This window comes from Ornithodoros turicata, chromosome 9 (genome assembly GCF_037126465.1).
Source record: "Ornithodoros turicata isolate Travis chromosome 9, ASM3712646v1, whole genome shotgun sequence".
NCBI lineage: Eukaryota > Metazoa > Arthropoda > Arachnida > Ixodida > Argasidae > Ornithodoros > Ornithodoros turicata.
Window position 1 is genome coordinate 28,401,147 of NC_088209.1, and position 9,749 is coordinate 28,410,895.

At 44.5% G+C, this 9,749-nt stretch overlaps 1 protein-coding gene across 2 annotated transcripts in view; it reads right to left on the reverse strand.

The window, feature by feature from the left end:
- The window catches only part of LOC135368512 (vesicular acetylcholine transporter-like), a 67,313-nt gene extending 58,082 nt beyond the window's left edge, over positions 1-9,231 (reverse strand). For both annotated transcript variants that reach the window (XM_064601858.1, XM_064601859.1), the window contains exon 1: positions 9,146-9,231. The gene's annotated coding sequence lies outside the window, so the exon portion shown is untranslated. The remainder of the gene's footprint in view (positions 1-9,145) is intronic.
- Between the last annotated feature and the right edge of the window lie 518 nt (positions 9,232-9,749).

Sequence of the window (9,749 nt, forward strand, 5' to 3'; positions counted from 1 at the left end):
AATCTCAAGAAAACAGTTTACTCACCGCTTATCCGAGCGTCTACTTCACAAAACCTCACACTATATAGGCTATACAGCGGGACCCGCCGTCTCAAACGCCTTGCTGCACCGCACTGAAATTTACTGGCGACCAAAAGTGACCACCACTAGACGTCTCCCTGTGAAACAGCTACATCCAGCGACCCCCGCCACCTCTGCTATATATAGAGGTCGCCCTCAAAAATCTGTCTGCGCATCTTTAATGTATATACACCGCGCACACGATCCCCATCCATAAGATGCAATATGGGCGAAAAAGAGACCCTATACCTCGCAGGCAGGCTTACATCCCCCTGAAACTCATCGTACGCCTGTGGCTCCCTTTGTCTTGTCTTCGCACTGCGAGGAGCCTGGTATTGCAGTCACGTTTGTCTTAAGTATACTCCATACACGAGTATTCTTTACGTTCTTCCGTTGTAAAGCGCACTGTTTGTTTGCGTGCGTTTTTTTGCGCTGTTACTTCGTTGTCTCTGACTCTTCATCATTTTCGCAAATTTGTGTCGCTTCTTTCTCTTGTTGTTGTTTTCTCTTTTTTGTTCTTGTGCTGCGATATTTCTTTGCCGTGAAGCTGTGATCCGTCGTTGTTTTCGAAACTTCGCGTGCACGTCTCTTTGGCTTATTTGTTTATGTTGGATGTGTGTTTGTAGAGTGGCACAGATGTTGTTTCGCATTTTCAACATGATAGCGTTTTGCGTTCGTAGTTCAGATTAGATAATGACAAGCTTAAGGATTTTGCTGCACAAGTGACCGCTAACTCTGTTTTCCGGCAAATGTCCCGTAACCTATATAGTCTGCACAAAATCCGTTTGGAATGCACATTGCACAGTTCCGGACTGGGGGGGGGGGGGGGGGGGGGGAATATGTTTATTGCGAAAAAAAAAAGAGGCAGGTAAAAAGGAAAGGTCAGCCAGGCAGGAGCCGACTTGCTATTCCTTGTAAAAAGAAAAGAAAGAAAAGGAAAAAAAAAACAGAAAGGGAGAAAGACGCAAGCGGCACATGGGCAGCAGAGGGGCATGAGTACACGACCGCTCAGAGGGCTTTCGCAGTTTAGTATACCTTTAATTTAAGTGTCACTCTTTTCGCTGACGGGAGCTTTACAGTGGCGTTCGAAACGAATTTTGTGCAATTACGGCAATTTTGTGCAGTTACGGCACATGTGCAGGCAACAGAGTTAGTAGTCGCTTGCGCAGTAAAATTACGGATTTTTTTTTTACAGTGCAGATCAAACGTTTCCGCCTTTTTAAAAACGTGTAAAATATTCTCCAATATCACACATCGAATCATTCTGTTACGTTATTCGTTTTATTTATTTGTTTATTTAGTTCTTGAGTTAAGATACTATAAACGCTTTCGTGCCGTCACATCTCACAAGATGACGTGGATGAGCCTAATGTCAAAACAACAGTCGTTTCTGGAACTACTACCACTCGACAACTGCCAGCCTCTACGTGCAAGGAAATAAGAGGCGAACATGCAAACAAAACAGTCCGTGCCGTGATAAATTAAAAACCGCTACATTTCTTGGGACTACGCCCGTTGCTGGCGCATTGAAGGTAGCTGACAGGCTGTTGAATAAATAACCGATGTAGCGGCGCGTGAAGATAAATGTGGGACTGCTTTGACATCGAGGGTGTGAACACCGACAGCTGTAGACGCTAATCGAACGTACCATATACTGTAGTATAAAATTCTGCGCCCGGCACAATAGCCAAAGGCCGATAGAGTTTCATTTTTACTTGCGTTGCGTTAAAGCCTTAGAGTTGGGAGTTTTATACCCTATAGTCTAGCCGAGCCTTCGGCATCGCGAAACTGTGTTAGGTCCTTCGTCGTCCGACAAGGCGCTAAGGGCACTTGAAGACTTTCTGCATACAACCGGGCTTACGGACATTCTATGACATGCTGAATGTGTGATGTGTGTGTGCACCCAGCGATTCCGACATTTTTCTCTCACTTGGTCGAAACTTTTGGCCAACATGTTGAACTCCATTTTCATCTCTGTTCTTCTCTGGACGTCATCTCTGTTTTTCATCATCTCATCATCTGTTTGAACTTTCTGTATGTAAGTGTACTGGGGTAGCCAGTTCGACTTCGTCAATACTCACATCCCCATTTTTTTCTTTATCACATCACATCACATACCCTAGTCAGACGGCAAACCTTAGGCCGTTAGCGGAACGGCCGTTATTTCACCTGTAGTCCAACCATCATTTCGAATGGCATGGTTCTCTGCCATGATTTGTTGAAAATGGGAGGCGTACACCTTTTTTGTGACAATTATGCAGTTCATAATTGCCATAAAAAAAGGCGTACGCCTCCTGTTTTCAACAAATCAGGGCAGAGAACGATTTCATTCGAAATGATGGTTGGACTACAGGTGAAGTAACGGCCGTTCCGCTAACGGCCTAAGGATTACCGTCTGACTATTGGTTGACCGTTTCGCCACTTCGATAACTTCCCGACTTGTTTTGAGTACGAAGAGGACTTGCTTAAGGGAAGGGAAAGGACATTCTTAAGGACATCGTAGTGAATAATCGTTTCGAGGAGCCCTCTCGACGGCCCGATAACGAATTGAATCAAAATTGCTAACCATTTTGTGTGTAACCAAAAATCACTTGTGAACGAATTATTTGCTTCAAATAAGTAAGTTATATTTCTTTTTTTAACGTTCGTACATAATCAGAACTGCTCGAAGAGGAGGGACTTCGGATGTGTCCTGTGCAGTAAAATTAAATTATGAATCACATGAGTTGACGTTTCTGCCGCTAGGTGACGTGGCACCTGATGTTCCTGTCGGCGGAGGGCTTATAGAAAGTACATTTCGTAACTGCAAACTAAGCATGCTGAAGGGGAGATCACCAATATGCCTCTTGACCTATAAGTGTTTCCTTTTTTCTTTTTCTTTTTTTTTAAAGAAAACATCGGTGGTGGAACACATCGTCAGGCACACTAAAGCTCCCTAATGTTATCGAACCTAACCGAAACCGTAGTTAAACGAAACTCTAGATACAGCAATTGCTGCAAGCGTGTAGTAATTTTGCGGACCAAAAAAAGTCGTTTTTCTGCACGCGAAACAGCGCATTGCAATAGTGCACGTGCTTTCTACATTCATCCCATAGCCTACTAATCCAAGTTTGGTACACCAATTCTTCCCTACGCTTCGACTGTCCTTATCAGAACCTGTATCGCCCTGCTTCCCCGACTACACGGAAAACACTCGTAGAGCAACACGGTCTAAGCAAAAGAAAACGAAGACGCCGAATGGAACACAAGCGGTGAGAAATGGGCATTGGGGAAGAAAAAATCGGGAAGTGCAGTACAGGAGCTCGTCGGAAGTGCGGGAGCAAAGAAGGAAACAAAAACCAGGTACGGGAGGAGAAGGAACCATATAGAGGGAGTGCTATTCGGGTCACGACTTCCAAGCTCTAGTCCCTTCTAATCAGATTTGCAGTCTTATACAGGGGTTTGGTCTCTCTCTCTCTCCCTCTCTGGGGCCCCACATTTCTTTTTCCCTTCCACCGGTGGTGCCCTTGACGCGGTAGGGTTTCCGCTTCTTTCCTCCTAGCTGCACTTCCCCGTGATGCCTTTAAATTGAATTTGCGGCTCGATTGTGGTAAGGTACACGGGGAAGCGCTGCCATGCATGTGGGTGGCGGGTGGGTGGCCGCTTCTCCAGACCGATATTGCTCGAACGTTACGTAATCGTGAGCTTCTCGTGTCGATGGCTGTATATAGAGCGATAGAGAATTAGTACGATGTCTGGTCTTGGGAACAGTACGTGTTTGCCCAGACAAACCCGACTTCTGCGCGTGGCAACGGTACGTAGTTTGAAGATACGGATTGTACAAACCTATGTGGACGTTACAGAACATAGGATGATTTTACGAGGTGTTTTTACCTACAACTGCGATATAGACTTCTTTAAGCAGCTGACTGGTTTACCCCAGGTGTGACTCAACTAACGTTCTAACCTCAAGGAGGTTGCCTCAGTGTATTTAACTTTTTTTTTTATGTATTGAGAATAAAAGACTTGTCTACGTTGATATAGGCAAACGTCAGAAACGAAATATTTCAGTATTGGAAACATTGGAGAAGGCAAAACATAAGAGATCGCGCAACTAGAAACACTGAGGAGACGTTAGCCACTTTGGTGCAGCCAGCTGCTACAGGTCATCTGAACGTTCTCGTCATTTTCGCGTGAGTACGTGACACATGGATCGCGTGAAATATATGCTCGTATTTTCAGCAAGTCACACGTGGAGCTATCACACTTTGTTCTCAGGAGAACAGCGCTCTTCATGGCGGCTGACTTCTCTTCGCTGACGAGATGAAGGTATTCCGCAAGGGCGATACCAGAAGCAACGTTTTAGCGGAAAGAACAGTTCCCTCTGGCGTCACCTCTGTGGCTTACCCACCGTGGAGATCAGCTTCGTATAGAGTTCTTCCATTCACCCAGACGCCAATATCCTCGAACATTCCTCCGCGTACAAGCTCAGGTCTTACGTTGCATACTGCATGAGAACTAGTCCATATCAGCCACACTATGGCAGGTACGTCATCCGCTTTTCCCCCCATGGCACGTCCCTCTGTGAGTCCACGTAGATTCCGCTGTACCTATCAGCTATCACTTCCATAGCTATATAGCCACGTGCGGCGCTAATCCTATTTCACACCAGGAGCGCGGTGCCCACCCAGATCCCAGATGTCCCGTTTCCCGCTTGAGTCATCGGAACGTGGCAAATATTGACGCAGCCGTCTGCACGCGACCCTTCCGCATACAAGGAACCTAAGGAAAGCATATCACGTATCGAAACAAACAGGGTTGCGGTTGTGGTGGACCCGCATGGGGCTGCCTGTTTTTCCTTTAGAAGTATGCGCCAGCTACGGACGAACTGGCAAATGTCCTATCCTGTTGCTGTGTGCGTAGATCGCTCTGCGCGGTAGCGTATATAGGACGACGAGCGCAAGACTTTATTTTAGTTGACTATATAATCGGAGTGTTTCGTCGGGAGACGTCTGTGGCGTATAGATTTGTTCTTGCTGAGTACAACTTTGTACCTTCACATGTGCACCTATCCATGTACCCAGCTTTAAATGTAGGCTGCGGGTTCGAACCCTGCCGAGCAACTTGGAGGCGGGTACAAGTTGCTTCGAGATATTAGCGAGTATATCGTACGCTATCGCCTTTGCGTACGTTATACTAAACCGCACTATTGTCTTCCTCGAGAGATGTTAAATATATGTGCTGAGATTTGGGTTCACGTTAAATAACCCTCAGGTGATCAAACTTAATCCACCGACAGATCACCGTGTCGTCACGTATGATGATAGTGTCTCATGACGTAAAGCCGTCAATTATCAGTTATGATTGTCAACTTGTAAACTGTCGGGGGAAGTTGGTAATTAAGGCTTCAAAAAAATCGTCAGCACTGACAAGACGATACTGCTCTTCGCTTGCAGCTGAGAGAGTTGAGGTGGCATTCGCACTGTTACTTCGAAGGGATCATGTAATACTGCCTCAAAGCCATGAAAATACTTAGAGACAGAAGAACCGTAAGTAAAACTACATGAATGTTATGCTACTGATTCTCCTTTCTCTTATCCTTTTTTTAAGTATCGTTTTGTTGAACGGGTTCCCTTTTTATGTTTCCCCTATCTAATCAAATCTGGGTAGGTTATTTGTATCAGCCGAAGAAATATCTCTTCCTGTAATATCAGCAGCATCTTATCAGCAAAGCGAGTGATAACAAATAAAGTAGCAGGGACTACTCCTTGAACAACGACGGCAGGTACGTGATAGTGGTTAAAATTTTGGTACCCTACCCCATTATACGTGGATTATCACATAAGCGAGACGGGAATCAAATGGATGGAGCACACATACCAAGTGAAGAAGTGAAGCTGCCTTACCCACGTATAAAGCACAGTGTTACTTCCAATGTTTAAAATTGAGTTCACTAGCGGTATAACTGTCCCTTGAATCCCAAGTTTAATATTTCTAGGTGTCTGTCTGTGCAGTAAAAAGGGAAAAGGAGATCGAGCATCGTTAGTCAAAATATATCACAAAAAGGTAACCACAAAAATGTAAGAAAACGAAAACGTTCTATATATATCATGCAAGAGGGTAGACACTTAAAGAAACACACATAATATTGCGTTTACTGCATATCCGGCGTCTCAGTTTCACGTTCTGAAATGCCCATTTGAAACGCGTCTGCTATTAAGTGAACGTTATAGACTGAGAGGCAGCTGTGATTAGTATGCGGGCCACGCGAGTTCTTCCTAATGGCTGTGCTTCTCCTAAGCAGTGGTCCGCTGGTGCCTCGCCGGAGCTATTGCCAGCGCGGTTCCCCCCTGCATTATTTAGCGGTCCTATATGGCTTAAGTCTTAGAGCCCACATCGGCTTTTCTTTAGACTCTGAATGCGGCCCAAATGAAACCCCACGTTCATTCATTCATTCCCTTCATGATGTGGGGGGAGAGCGCCCGCGCCCGGCATTGGAAGAAAAGAGCAAACGAAAAGCCGGCGTTTGCAACGGCAGAAGAATGTGTCTAGCACGTGCCAGAAATAATAGTTTGGAGGTCAGTAGGGAAAAAGCCTCGATAAGGACAAATGGTGTATGCAGCAAAAAAAAAAAAAAATTAAAAAAATGAAAAAAATCTGTATGGGACAACAGCGACACTTTATTTTGATGGTGATGGGCGGGATGTTTCTAAGCGTAATGTTATTTGTGCGTTTAATCGCGCTTTGTTACGAAGGATTATGAACCTTGTACACAACCTGCCCCTCGACGTCACCGATACGTGGAGGCATTATCTAAGGTGCAGGTCTCCGAGAATATACTTTTGTGCATCGCTATTCTTGCCGCAAAGTGTAGCATCATATGTGGAAGAAGCTTACTTAAAGTCTTATGATAAAAAAACATAAAAACATTCAACCTATATTGTTTATTACCGCGCAAGCTTTCATGCGGTAGACTGCATTTCATTGGGATTATCTATCAGGAAGATAATCCTGACGAAATGCAGTCTACTGCGTGAAAGTTTGTACGATAATAATCGTAGAATAATGATAAGGTATATTCTGTCTTATCTAATATAACAATGCAGCCATATCAGGAAAAAATAGCTCCAAAATAAAAGAGGATAGTGTGTATTTCAATCCACGGTATACCAAGGGCAGTGGTCAACACTACATAGATCTCATCTATTCAGACTTTTCCGATAAATCTATAAATAGGGTTTGCGCGAAAGAGCAAATGAAAGGTGATTTAGGTGATTTATTACCAAGTACTAAAAATAAATTTAAATGAGCGTGTATACGCTTAACGATGTTCCAAGCTTCGCATGGCGCCACACTTTACTATCGTACATGAGTAAGTGTATGTATATAATGCTGTACTGCTTGCTGTGACTCGTTCTAAATATGACCGTTTCGAGCTAGCTATATAGCTGGCGTTCGAAGCCTAGACCTCGCGTCTTACGTGATGCTGCCATATTCGTTAGAACCTGTCCTGCTTATCTAGAACTGTAATGGCTAAATTGTCTGGGGATACTAGTCGTACCGTATGGTAATTTGGATCGATCCACAAGCCGGACTCTTTGGTCCACGCGTGCAGCGTGTGTACCTATCCCAGAGTGCGCTCGCTATAAAAAGCCAGCCGCTGTCTCAAAACAATGGAGGGTCGCATTATTGGAAATCGAAATGGCTTTCTTCCGGTCGCTGGCTCAGACCAGACACCAAGTACGTGCGGATACGCAAAAAAAAAAACGGAAAAGTTTTCTAAAAAAGAGAGAGATAATTTTAGTTTTGCCTCAGTGACGATGATCTTATCTGCTTTGAGAACTAGAATGATAGCGGAGAGATTTTAGGGCGGATAAAATATTGAACAAGGGCCTGAAAAGGAGCTCATTGATGCTGGGATATATAACTTATTGCTCATACAGTTGAATGAGCTTATGTGTATTCAAGTGGCTAGTTGTGAGTGTTCTATCATTGGAACTTCAGATAGGACACGTCGACCTATGTAACGGTCTGAAGGTCGAAAAAAACATTGAAATAAAAGTAAATCGGGGAATTTTAAGCATAAATATTGTGTGCACGTCATAGGTATTTCTTGGTGTCAACCGATTGCTAATTCCGTTGTCCACTGAGCCGCAATGAGTACGTCCGAATGCTGAACACAGAGCGTTTGTGAAGTTGGCTTCGCCTCATTCAGGCTCTTATTGCGGGAAAGCACGCTTTACGGTAAGCTGTGGAAAAGAAGGTTTGGGGTGAAGGTTGTGGCGGGATCAAGTATTTTTAAGCTTAATACAAATTCAGTGTAGGTTTAATGAGGCCCAATTACAAGATAGGCATTTAATTTAAAATCCTCGTTATGTTTTCTTATGAGACTGATGAAGTTGACTTGTGGAGGGACACTGCGTTGCTTAATTGCTCAAGTTACCGTCAATAGTACAATGCTCAGAAGAGCATAAACTTATCCACTTGTTGATAATTGCGTAATATTACGTGCACTCTAAGCGTTAGATATATATTTCTTGAAATACTGCAGTCAACTGGAAAAAATCAATACCTCTCCTCCTTCGTCTGCGCATTGTTCCCTTTCCCATTCACAGTATTATGTTTTAGCCTTTTTAAAATGGGGGTCTCAATGTATCTCAGCCTGGACCCGATGCATAGCGTTAGTTTTCTTTTTTTTTAAATATCTGCTTGCTTCCTTAAAGTAGTGATAGTTGAAGCAAACGATTGAATGGAACTCAAAAAGGAAAGGTTTCAAAGGTTTCCCACGTTGTAAAATTCCTCATCAAGAATTCGTTTCGCATTCCCAGCGTGCGTTCGCCACTTCGTTTCATCAGTAAAAACTAAATATTGGGGATAAATAATGTAAAGGCGAATATTAATCTTCCATACCGTTCAGAAAATTTAAAAGGACGCGGGTAAATGTAAAAAAAGAAATCGTTTCCTGCTGATTTTCGCCTCTCAGTAGGTGGTTTCTCATTGAAAGCGCGGGTTCGGCGACAACGATGCCTTTTCTTCGGCAGGGCGCGCATACACGAAGTAACACAAACATACAGAAATAATTACGGACATCTAAAAATAAACTCACCTGGACAGCGAGAAAGCGCGCGCCTACAAACGCCGACTGCCTTCTGCGCAGCAAGATGGGAGCTGCGGTCGGCGGCGCATCGCTAGAGTGCGCGCGCATCTCAAAAGAGAGAAAGAAATTCATCGATTTCAAAGAAATGAAGTTACTTTCCTTCCCCGACTGCCCGATCAAAGTAGTGCCACGTATAGAGGAGAGAAAAGAATTCCGGATAGCAGTGACGTCACTGCTCATCTTGGCTTAGGCGAGCCAATACAAGTGCGAAGGAGCACAGGTGCGAAGGGAGCGCCCCTTGATTGGCGGGAAATATCGTGCACCTGCCACTCTCTGGGCCAGTGGCGCTCTCCGTTCCCGCCTTTTGCCGCGCGCGCGGAAGCCGGCGAGGCGGAGCGCGCGCTTTCGGGATGAGGAAGAGAAGAGTACGCGAGACGTTGTGAAGGATGCTGAGGGCGGATCGCAGTTTCCGAATATGGCTGATTATGGAAGTTTAAGGCGAGCAACAAAAAAAAGAAATAAAGAAGAGCTTTCGATGAGAAAGGAAAGAGGCTTCTGGCTCTTGCAATGGCTGCTAGTCTACAATGGGTGTTGTGCGCGGGAAAAACAGGAA